Source organism: Aphelocoma coerulescens, chromosome 4A (genome assembly GCF_041296385.1).
Source record: "Aphelocoma coerulescens isolate FSJ_1873_10779 chromosome 4A, UR_Acoe_1.0, whole genome shotgun sequence".
Lineage (NCBI taxonomy): Eukaryota > Metazoa > Chordata > Aves > Passeriformes > Corvidae > Aphelocoma > Aphelocoma coerulescens.
The window spans coordinates 9569584-9580269 of NC_091018.1; the positions used below are offsets into that span (position 1 = coordinate 9569584).

General features: G+C 44.2%; 1 protein-coding gene across 9 annotated transcripts in view; it reads right to left on the reverse strand.

The window, feature by feature from the left end:
- The window catches only part of KLHL13 (kelch like family member 13), an 83038-nt gene extending 72861 nt beyond the window's left edge, over positions 1 to 10177 (reverse strand). For 3 of the 9 annotated variants that reach the window (XM_069015235.1, XM_069015230.1, XM_069015228.1), the window contains exons 1-2: positions 10073 to 10145; positions 4306 to 4557 (exon numbers count right to left, since the gene is read on the reverse strand). The gene's annotated coding sequence lies outside the window, so the exon portion shown is untranslated. Of the gene's footprint in view, positions 1 to 4305; positions 4558 to 9130; positions 9207 to 10072 lie in introns of those variants that run through there. The other 6 variants (XM_069015229.1, XM_069015237.1, XM_069015227.1 and 3 more) reach the window with 6 other exon arrangements.
- Between the last annotated feature and the right edge of the window lie 509 nt (positions 10178 to 10686).

Here is a 10686-nt window from a genome sequence, read left to right on the forward strand (position 1 = left end):
TCCAACAGAGTTAATGATTGGCTTCTGCAGCCCTCTGAGCTCTGTCTCTAGTGTGAGTGGAAAATTGTATAGCCCTGCTTCTTGCCTGAATGGAAAGTTCACACAACTCACTAAAAATCTGTGGTATCCTGCTCTTTATATATGGAATATTTCATACAGAATTCCACAAGATCACAGCTCCACATAAAATCAATTTCAACAGTAGCGCAGAAGAAAAAAAAGTCAGATCTAATTTTTTGCTTTGAAGCTACTCATGCAGTCACTGTCTCAGAATCACAGCCACCATTTCATGTAAATCACTAAATGCATACAAGTCACAGGAGGTACAGAAGTCCTAACAGAAATAATACCTTGCACCGTGATCCCAAGCCAAGCCCCCTTCTCACAAATTCCCCCCAGCAGCTGTTACCACAGCAGGAAGCTCTGGCTGGGCTTGCACAGAGAGCACCAGTCACAGAAGAGCTGAAATAGCACGAAGTTACAGTGAAAAGTCATCTTACAGCCATGAAGAATAGGATAGAGGGACTTAGGAGGAGACAGTGCATTTCTTTTTAATGCTGAAAAGATAGCACAACCAATTCAAAAGGAAAACAGCAGGCAGTTACCTCAAAATACAAGGAAAAATCAGCAGCGCTGTCATTTGCACTACCATTAATTTTTTTAAATTCATTTTAATGTAAAGCAGAGTGAAGAAATGCTGGCCATAACGCTTTCGTTTCCTCTACATTTCCTCTCAGAAGAGAAAAAAATGAAAACATTGCACTTGGCAACCCATATTTTCACACTGTTAGCATCATTTACTGAGGGTCACTTCTATAATTCAATGAATTAACATTCATTGAATGAACAGTATTTTTTCAGTTACAAGCCCTTGCCAATCAAATTATTCATACAGTTAAAACAATAAAACGATACTAACAACAAAATCACACAGTAAAGTGCAGGTTAACCAATAATAATGGATCAGAAGCACTATGGGACATTCAAACTTCTTAACCAAAACAAAGAGTTTATCTGAAGATGAGAGGCTATGGAAGTCTCCTTTCATTAAGCTTTTGATGCTCCTCCTTAAAATGTGTCAAATTATTTTGCTTTTATATATGCACAGCTTTGGATGGCAGCAATCAGAATGACTCATGTTCCAGAATTAAAATACCATTGTGTCAGGAATGACACACAATTCATCAGGAAGCCTCTTACACAGTTTGTTTTGGTGAAGAAGGCCAGAAAGACATGAAGTTAGAAAGTAGCTTCTGGTGGCAAGAAGCCCTTTAAAACTGGGAGTAAGATCCAGCTCCCCCCCATCCCCTATAAGCACATTTTGCCCAACCTGCGTGGTGGCAGAGCCATGTCAGGCTGCTCCAGTGACACATATGAGCATTTACACTGCAGGGCCTTGTGAAAGGCTCTTAGTAATGAAAGTCTCAAACAATGTCAGACTTGTTAGACACATCTGGGATGGCACTGAAACAATAAAGCCAATACAAAGATAACATTTTCTCCTCTGACCCATGCATTTTTTCCTCCTCCCATTTCTTTTTCTGCCATTAATTATTCCTGACTCCTTGTTTGGGACTGTAAAGTGCTGCCATGCAACCTCTTACCTTGCACATTGATGTTTTCCTGCCCAACTCCCTCCTACTATTAATTTTACCAATGAATAAACAATTGGAACTAGTAATGGGAGCTGGTGACAACCATAACGTGGACTCTTCTATACAAACATGGGGAAGACAAGACACTGCTGCACAGCAGCCCCACACCACGTGCCCTGGCGCCTGGCAGCACTACTAGAAAGGTGCCAGCACTGCCATCCCCTGCTTCCCCATGAAATATGTCTAAATTTAATCACTTCTTTCACTCCACACCAGCAGATCATTACAGCCTAACCAGAAAATACACTCATTCCCCATGAGGATGGCGAAGTGGGATCTTCTTATGTCAGCTGTAATCTCGGGGTTATTTGCAGGGAGAAGCCACATTTCTGCCTCCAAGCAGCCCTTTAACTTGTGAATCTCTGACGTAGGTTGAGCTTGGATGTCCTCCTCTAGGTACAGCTGTGCCATGGAAGAGCTCAGCACCCTTGGTTGCCTGTCCCTGCTCTCTGCCATAAGGCTCCAGCCGAGCTGCTCTTAAGTACTTTCTAGCCTATTTACTCAGGATCAACCAATACAAAGAGGGATTATTCAGGCTGTTTAAACCACTCCAGCTTATTTTGGTTGACATTCTGTAAAAGAGCTCACATAAATGTCTATGCTGCCAGAGGTAAGGTTTACAACCCCCTCACTGAAATATTTTCTCCTCCTACAAACTAAGAATGATAGCCAATAGCAAGAGAAAGCCAGCAGCAGACAAGAAACCCTACTGTCATCCCAAAAGAAGCCAGAGCTGTTGGCACACTCATCACTGAAGAAATCAATTTTAAGAGGACAGTAAGTCTAGTGTACATCTGCTCAACCCTTTCTCTCAGAGAAGATGTTAACTTGGAGCTCCATGAGCCAGGACAGCCATGTGAGCACCTACAATAATACTTCACACAAACCCCTGCCCTTGGAGGAAGGCAAGAGATGCTGGTAAAGTCCACCACATTGCCTTAAGGCTACAAGAAAGAAAAATGCTACCACCACAGGCTAGAGTTAGACTACTTGCTTACTAAGATGTTATCAACAATAACTGGGGGTTTTTTACAGCTGTACCCAACCCCACCCACTGCCACCACAAACACCAGAAAAATAACCAGTGGAAGAAAGACTACAGCAGCATAGCAAGATTTGGGAACAGAAACTGTCTTTTTGTTCTGCACATGGGAGGCACTATCATAACAAGGTCTTGGTGCATCACTGTGGCTCTTAATTATCATCAGGTAGACACACCAGCTAGAACACTACGAAAAAAAAGATAAGCAACTGCAGTACGAACACAAAATCTCAGAGTCCCTACCTTCTTGCTAAAGGGAAGTGCTAGGGGAGTTGTACCACGGTTCATTTAGAGCCTCACAGCAAACTCCTCCACATATCAAAATTTACATTAAGACAAGGTACTAAACCATTCCTGAAAAAGATTAGCAAAGATACAGACCAGGCTCTCTTGTAGCAAGTGATACCACCAACATCACTGAAATAAGAGATGAGTTAACAACACTTCCACCAATCCCAAGACAGGTGATAATATGATCATCTCATTACTCTTATCCTTTAAATAACAGAACTCTGTTTGGACATTAAGGACAAAATTTTCAGACTCAAGGGTAAAATATGGTACCAAGCCTCACTTGGATCACAAAACTCCCCACAATAGTCCCTTTATCATTAGAGATGTCAGTGTTTGGTACTGCCCAAGTCTAATAAGGAACAGAGACAGTGAATGCTGGCACATTTACTCCCCCATGACAAATGTGAACAACCACAAGAGACTGGGCAGATTTGCAGAGCCAGCAAGGGAGCAGCATAAGATAGCTCAAGCAATCTGGTAAATTCAGTATTGCTGACTTATCTAGATTTATCCTCAGATTCCTTTGTAGTTTAAGTGTTTAATTCCTAATTTCCAGCTTCAATGTGTAAAGTCTTTTGTTTGTATCTCTCATAGGACATACATCCCAGTGGAAATACTTCCATTTCACTGTATAAAAACAAGCTTAGAACAGCAAACACAAGAGCCCAGATTACATTTCTAACCAAAAAATCATTGCTATATTATAAATTCAACATTAAAGAGAACAAAACTGGTAACACTGTTACTGTTAAAAGCTTCCAACATAAACAGGCAATGAAATATAGTTGTTAATAAGTGTCAGCAATAAAACCTCACATGTATTTTATAACTTGTAGTTGCTACTACTTAAAAAGTTGCTAACAGTAAGCTGAAAGATGATTAGGGAGGGGGCTGGTAGGCATAAACTATTAACACACATCTTCTACAACTCCAGCACCACGGTGGATAATCAGCTTCTGAAAAAAAAGAAATACATATACAGAACACGTCCACGTCTGTAGGATTCTAGTGCCACTCGCAGCTTTCTTTAAATAACGGATGTGCTACTCGCTTCCTTAATTCAAAATCTGTGGGCAGCCATAAACTTGCCCAGAACCATGTGTTTTATAACACTGAAACTGGTTTAGAGGCAGGCACTAAGAAACGAAAAGTTGACAAGGCAGAAGAGCAACCCATTTCTCCCTCTTGGCTCCCTTCAAGAGCCAGGTATCTGCCAGCAGGATGCAGGGCAGTGTTTGAATCCTCCAGAACTGAGAAAAAGTCATCCCCCTTCCTTAATGTAGTGTAAAATTTCCGTTTTAATATAAACATTACCTGAAAACACGAATTTAAGCATTACATGGATCATGCGGCTTCCTCACAGATGGAAAGCTAATTGGAGAACAGCAATCCCAGGGAGAGCTCTTTAAAGGCATCTGGAAACATGACTAGTTTGAAGTGGGAGCAATGCCTTCGTCCTGCTGAGCTGAGTTTGATACTTCATCCCCAGAATCTGATGCTTCATCTGCTGGGAAAAGATGTGCTGCTTTCCCTCCACTCACCTCCAGACACAATTCCTGCCTCTACCTGTGAGAGCAATAGCAAGGTATAGTGACAGGGTGAGTTAGCAAACAGATAAAAACATTAATGAGTGGGTAAGTTTCCCATGAGCTAAGCAGCATGAAAGAAAACACCCTGCAATCACTCAAACATTAGCTCTGCCAACGGAGCTGAAGCAGGAGATCAGGGCACAAGGCAGGACCACCCAGAGGCACATCTGATGAGGTACCTGCAGCACCAAACTGTCTCCAAAGCCTCCAGCATCAGATTTTGCTGTCTGAGTGTGAATCTTCTGCTTAACTTTCAATCCCTAACAAGTTTATGAAGAAGTTTGAAATTTAAAATAAGTATTTTTCATTCTTCTCTTACACATTTATTTTAAAGTGTAAAAAACATACTACAATCATGTATGACAGAACCAGAGTTTCAACTTTAGAAAGCCAGTACACTACAAACATGCTGGGTATTTCAAATCATCATCTTAACATACTGCTGAATACCTCCCATTAGCATTATCAGATAAGGTCAGTTATTCAAAGGAATCAAAGTTCTCACAATACTAAATTAAATACATGTGGAACACATTCAACTTAAACTAGAACAGATCACTCACATGGAGATCCCAAAGAACAACCATGGAAAAAGAACTGGGTTGGTATTCACGTTTGTCCTTGCTTTTTTCAACCTGTAAGATTCTAGTATTGAATAATTATCACTCACACTCATTCTGCTTATTTTTTTCATTACATAGCACCTCACCTTCCTCATAACAATTTGCACTTGACCAGATGGTTATGGTGTGAATTAAGCTCATTTACCATGCACCATGGTTTTCACTTGTCATGATGCTAAATCCTGGTCTGCAATTTCTGAATAACAATCTGATAAAATGAGTTTATTTGCCTCACCAAGAAAAAACAAACAAAGTTCTTTCCTCACTGCCCTGCAAAGATGGAAATTTACACTCATAACAGGACTCACATGATTTGTGGCTGAGTACTGCAATATTTGTTAAAACACATACTTTGAAGTCCTGGGAGCAAGGACAGGCACTCAAATCACCACAACCCCAGTTTTAACCGTGAGATCCATGCAACACATTCCGAGCTTTGCGCCAACTGTTTTATTTCTTGCAAGGTGGAACAGCTTAGACAGGACCTCTGTCCTAAAGCAGCTTACACCTCCCACTTCAGGCAAATAAAGAGACTTCTGAGAGGCAGGACAAACAAGTACATATGCCAGGAGGCAGGAGCCAAAGCAAGTGTCTGACATCACGGGTAAATAATCATGCCATTTTACCTACTGACAACCAGTTCTGCTCTGGTCCCATCCACACCTGCACAGATTACAGCAGCAGTTTTGCTCTGTCAGTAGCCTTCCATGTGCATCACTGTCTGGGCACCCTCCAGAGAAGGGGCCCTTGAAAAGGGAGGGCAAAATGTGCACTCTGACAGTTCAAGCAGGCATGGGGTCCCTGGTAAGATCAATGCTCTTTAATAAGGAAATGGAGAAAGGTCTGAAGTTTTCCCCAAAATTTAAGCAACTACAAGTAAGGGCAAAAGCTCTAAGAACTTCTTTAAAAGCAAAACTTCTGGTCACAAGCTATTTTCATGCATACTTTCTCCTGTACATGAGCTTGCTCATATTTTAAATATTTCACATTAAAGAAACCAAGCAGAATAGCTGGCATTGCCAAACAAATCTCACATTTCACAACTACAGAGCACACCACCGAGCAGCTGCATCAGTCACAGAGAAGGTAAAACAAAAGCCCCAAGGAATCATATGGCCATTGTCATTAGTATTAACAAAGCACTGTTTCCACAAAAAGAAATCAAATTACATATCTCCTACAGCGAGTTTAAAGCAAAAATATCAATAATACAAATCAGTAGCTGGGGTATTCTTCAAAAAATAGTACAGCCAACTCACTTGAAAACAGCTTCTCAGAACAGGCATCGAAGACATCAAATTCATTACAGGACACTGAACATGGAAAATCACCCAAATTTTCTTAGTATTCTGAAATACAAAGGCTAATTAAAGGAGTCAGGTTTAAATATTGTTGCAGGTTGCAAGCTCCTCCTCAGTTCAAACAGATGCCTTACTACCTCCAAATCCAACAGATATCTTCAGGAAATCCACTTCTGTCACCAACACCAAGTCACACATTCCAAGTCCCTGTATCTCCCACCCCAATGCATTTATAGCCTGGTTTCCTTGTCAGAACCTCCTGATACAGGATATAGGCTGTCTGCACTACATGGCATAGGCACACTTACACCCCAAAACACCTCCTTACTGTGTAAAACCCTCAGAGACAAAGCTCTATGAAAATAATTCAGACAAAAGCAGAAAATTTTTCAATTCCCCTGAATGCCCACTGAAAACATGCCTTTGCTCCCAGAGACTACAATCTAACATTGTTGGATTACTTCACAGTTTTTCAAAGATACTTTGCTTAGGGCTAGCCAATATACTGAGAAAAGTTTCTTCCACAGCAGTGTTTTTAATTTATCCACAAAGCTCTAATCTCACAATTTTAATAAACCTGTTGCATCACCGTTAAAAAGAAAACCATAAAAATGCTTCCAGTCAGTACTCTGACAATGCAATACAGCTGTGAGAATTAAAAAAAATCTGAAAGTAGAGAACCTTGAAAGGAAAGCAGAACATAACTTGCCCCAGCTATTTAAGCTTTTACCTCCCACTCACACTAACATCCATAAACACTATGCCAGATCTGTGACAAAAGCATCCATCCCTGTGAACCCAGGCTGTCAAAATCAACTCTGGTAAGCTTTTAGGAGTCATTAGAAAAGTTTTGCACTATCGATACAGTGAAACAGCCAAACACTGAATATGTTCAGAGGCTGCTGTTCTTAAAACACTTCATAATTGAACAATTTTTGCCATAGTGCAGTTTCACAGAAAGTTTTGCCAGCACAGACATACCATCTTAAAGAGTTTAAAACAAAGCCATATACTAGGCATCACAGCTATTTCAGCAACCTAACAACAATGAAAAACACAAGCATTTCTGACAGCTTTGCTTGTGGTGTTTGTGGAGGTGATAGAGTAGTGCTAGCAAAAACACTTCTAGCAGAACACCCTGCAGATTCCTTTGGAGTCTCTACCAACACTTTCTTTGTAGTGTTGATTAAGTATCCCTTTCTAACAGCTGGACCACACCAAGAACATACAGTCCTGGAGGTAACTTCAATGATCTCTTATTCAGACAATAGAGATTGTATCTTTAGATCCAGACAATCTGGGCTTGATCACCATTGTCAAAGAAACACATACAAGTATCCTATTATGCTAAGATACATTCAACATGAGATAGCTTGTTGATTTTTTTTTTAAGATCTCCAGCATTTTTCTCAGCCTGTTGGAAAACAAAACAAAGAAACAACCACACTTGTGATTAGAATTCATAGAACCGTAGAACAAGTTGGGTGGGTAGGGACCTCAAAGATCATCCCGTTCCAACCCCCCTGCCATGGGCAGGGACATCTCCCACTAGACCAGATTGCTCAATGCACCATCCAACCTGGCCTGGAATTCAGGGAGAAAAGGCAAGGCTTTACTTTGTATGCCCAATACCACTATGCCTGTGGACAGTTCATGTGCCGGCAGAAGAATCCTTCCTGCAGTAGCTACATCTCACTTCCCCTCTGAGCCTCACGTGCTTCCCCAGTAGTGATACCAGTTGCACATACTCCCTTTCCTGCTTTTCCCCCACAGGCTGCCTGAGATGATTCCAATGCTCATCATCATTCCACAGACATGCTCTGCTGTCGTTTGGGGGACTCCACTGCAAACTAGATCAGGGAATCTGGGCATAACCCTTTCCCTCTGGCTGGGTACATTTGCTGATCTGCTTCATACATCACCAGAAGTTGTGCCAATGATACCATGAACTGCAGAAGGCTCCAAGCCACTATTACTGCTACAGATCAGGTACATTTGAACTACGGCCTCAGATGACTTTCAGTTTAGTGAATCTTCTATAAAAGAGCAGAAGAAATTCTTTAAATTAATAATAATTTTTAAAAAGCTGGCTGGGGCAAAGTCACTTTAATTCATTTTTGGTACCTAGTGTCATTGGCTCACTAGAAGCAGTCTTGCTTCTTTGAAGCAGAGCAGCATGCTACAATTTTTTGAACTTTAAAAGTCAAGGAAAATGTTTAGAAGCACAATTTTGAAAATCATAGAATCAAAGAGATCACCAGAAGTGCATTCAGGACAGCATTTAATCCAAATTACTACACAAACTTTTTTTACTATCAACACTCTCCAGCATACTCTAGTATTAAACAGGAGTGCAGAACAAGCTCTACCATGAAATCAGAGAAGTGGGAAGAGTGCCCTGAAGGTTATTCTTTAGCATTATCTCTATGTGTAGCTCACTGGGGAAAGAATAAGGAAAACTCCTCCGTGTCATTCTATTCAAATGTATGAGGCATATTTAAATGGGTAAGGGAAGTATTTCTGATGCAGATTTCACAGCAGGTCCAAGACACCATCAGTTTCATTAACACTCAGAACATCAAAGCTGAAGAAATCTTTGCCATACAAAACTGAAAAAGATGTGCACCTTGTGTCTCCTGAATGATACAAAGGAGCCGAGCCAAGACTTCCAGAGTTCTTAACACCGCACTTTTCATACGGAGGTGAAAAGTCCTGACCAGTACCTACTAAAAACAGAGCTTGGCCTAAATTTTATGCGAACAGGGAGAAGAGGAAACTGGCAAGTTAATTACAACCTACAGCTACGCCCCCCTTTCTAATGGCTGTTTCTCAGAACTAATCCCCAAAACTCCTTCCTGCACCCAGACCTCGTCCAGCCTATTTAAAGACCAAGGAACAATTAGCAGTGACGAGCAGAACGAGCCGGGGGAAGGAAGAGAACGATTACAATGGCTGCACAATGAAGCCTGGAAAAGGAGAGTTAAAGATACTTTTCCCGAGCGGCACAAGCGCCGCAGCCCGGTCCGCACATGCCGCTAGCTGCGACCCCGGCCGGGACACTCCCGCTCTGTCCCCAGACACTCCCAGCCAGGACCCCCGTCCTGCCAGACCCCCCGTCCCTGCCCCGCTGCTCGCCACGCCGGGCACGGCGCACTTTGGCTCTGCCCCTGCACACCCCTCGCTGGGTACCCGCTGAAATGGAGGCACCCTCGTCCTCCCTCCCCCACCAGCGGGGTCCCCCCACTGCCCCACGCCGACCCCCCCCCCCCCGGCACAGGGGTTACCGCCCGCCGCCCCCCAAAGTGCAGCCGGGACAGCCCGGTCCTGTCCCGCAGGCAGGGAGTCCCTGCCGCCAGCAGCGCTCCCCCCGCGGCCTCAGGGCAGCCCCCGGTGAACGCGAGACCCTCGGGGCAGCCCCTCCGGTGCAAGGCAGGCCCCCCGCGCAGCTCACTAAATGCGCCCCGCTCTCCCTCGCGGCCGCAGAGGCCCCGCAGGACGCAAAGCCCCCGGCCCCGCCAGGCCCCCGAACGGGGCAGAACCCAGCGGCGTCCCCGAGCCCCGCCCTCACCTGCGGCTGCGGCCGCCCGGCCCCGGCCGCGGCCCCACTCCGGAGCGTCCCCGAACTGGCGAGCACGGCCCCGCTCCTCCGCGCGCGCCCGACCCCGCCCCGCCCGGCCCCGCGTCACCGGCACGGCGGGGCGGGCACTGCGCCTGCGCGGGAGCGGGGCGGGGCCAGTGGGGAAAGGGGCGTGGTCTCTGTAAGCGTCGGGAGGGATCGAAGGAGGGAGGGACGGAGAAAAGGAGGGAGGAAAAGAGGAGGGAGGAAAAGAGGAGGGAGGGTGGGGCTGCAGTGCACAGGTAAAAGCTCTGTTAGCAGGACTTGTCTTCAGCAGCTTGGTGCATCAGGAGAGCTGCTGGAACAGCAGGGAGGACAGAAAGAGGCAGCAACAGTCATAAAATCACAGAAATGGCTTGGGTTGGAAGGGACCTTAAAGACCACTTAGTTCCAACCCCCATGCCATGGTCAGGGACACCTTCCACTATCCCAGGTTGCTCCAAGCCCCACGCAGCCTGGTCTTGGACATTTCCAGGAATGGGGTTGTGAGGCACAGCTTCTCTGTGCCAGTGCCTCACAACCCTCAAAGCAGATAATTACTTCCCAATATCTAATCTAAACCTACT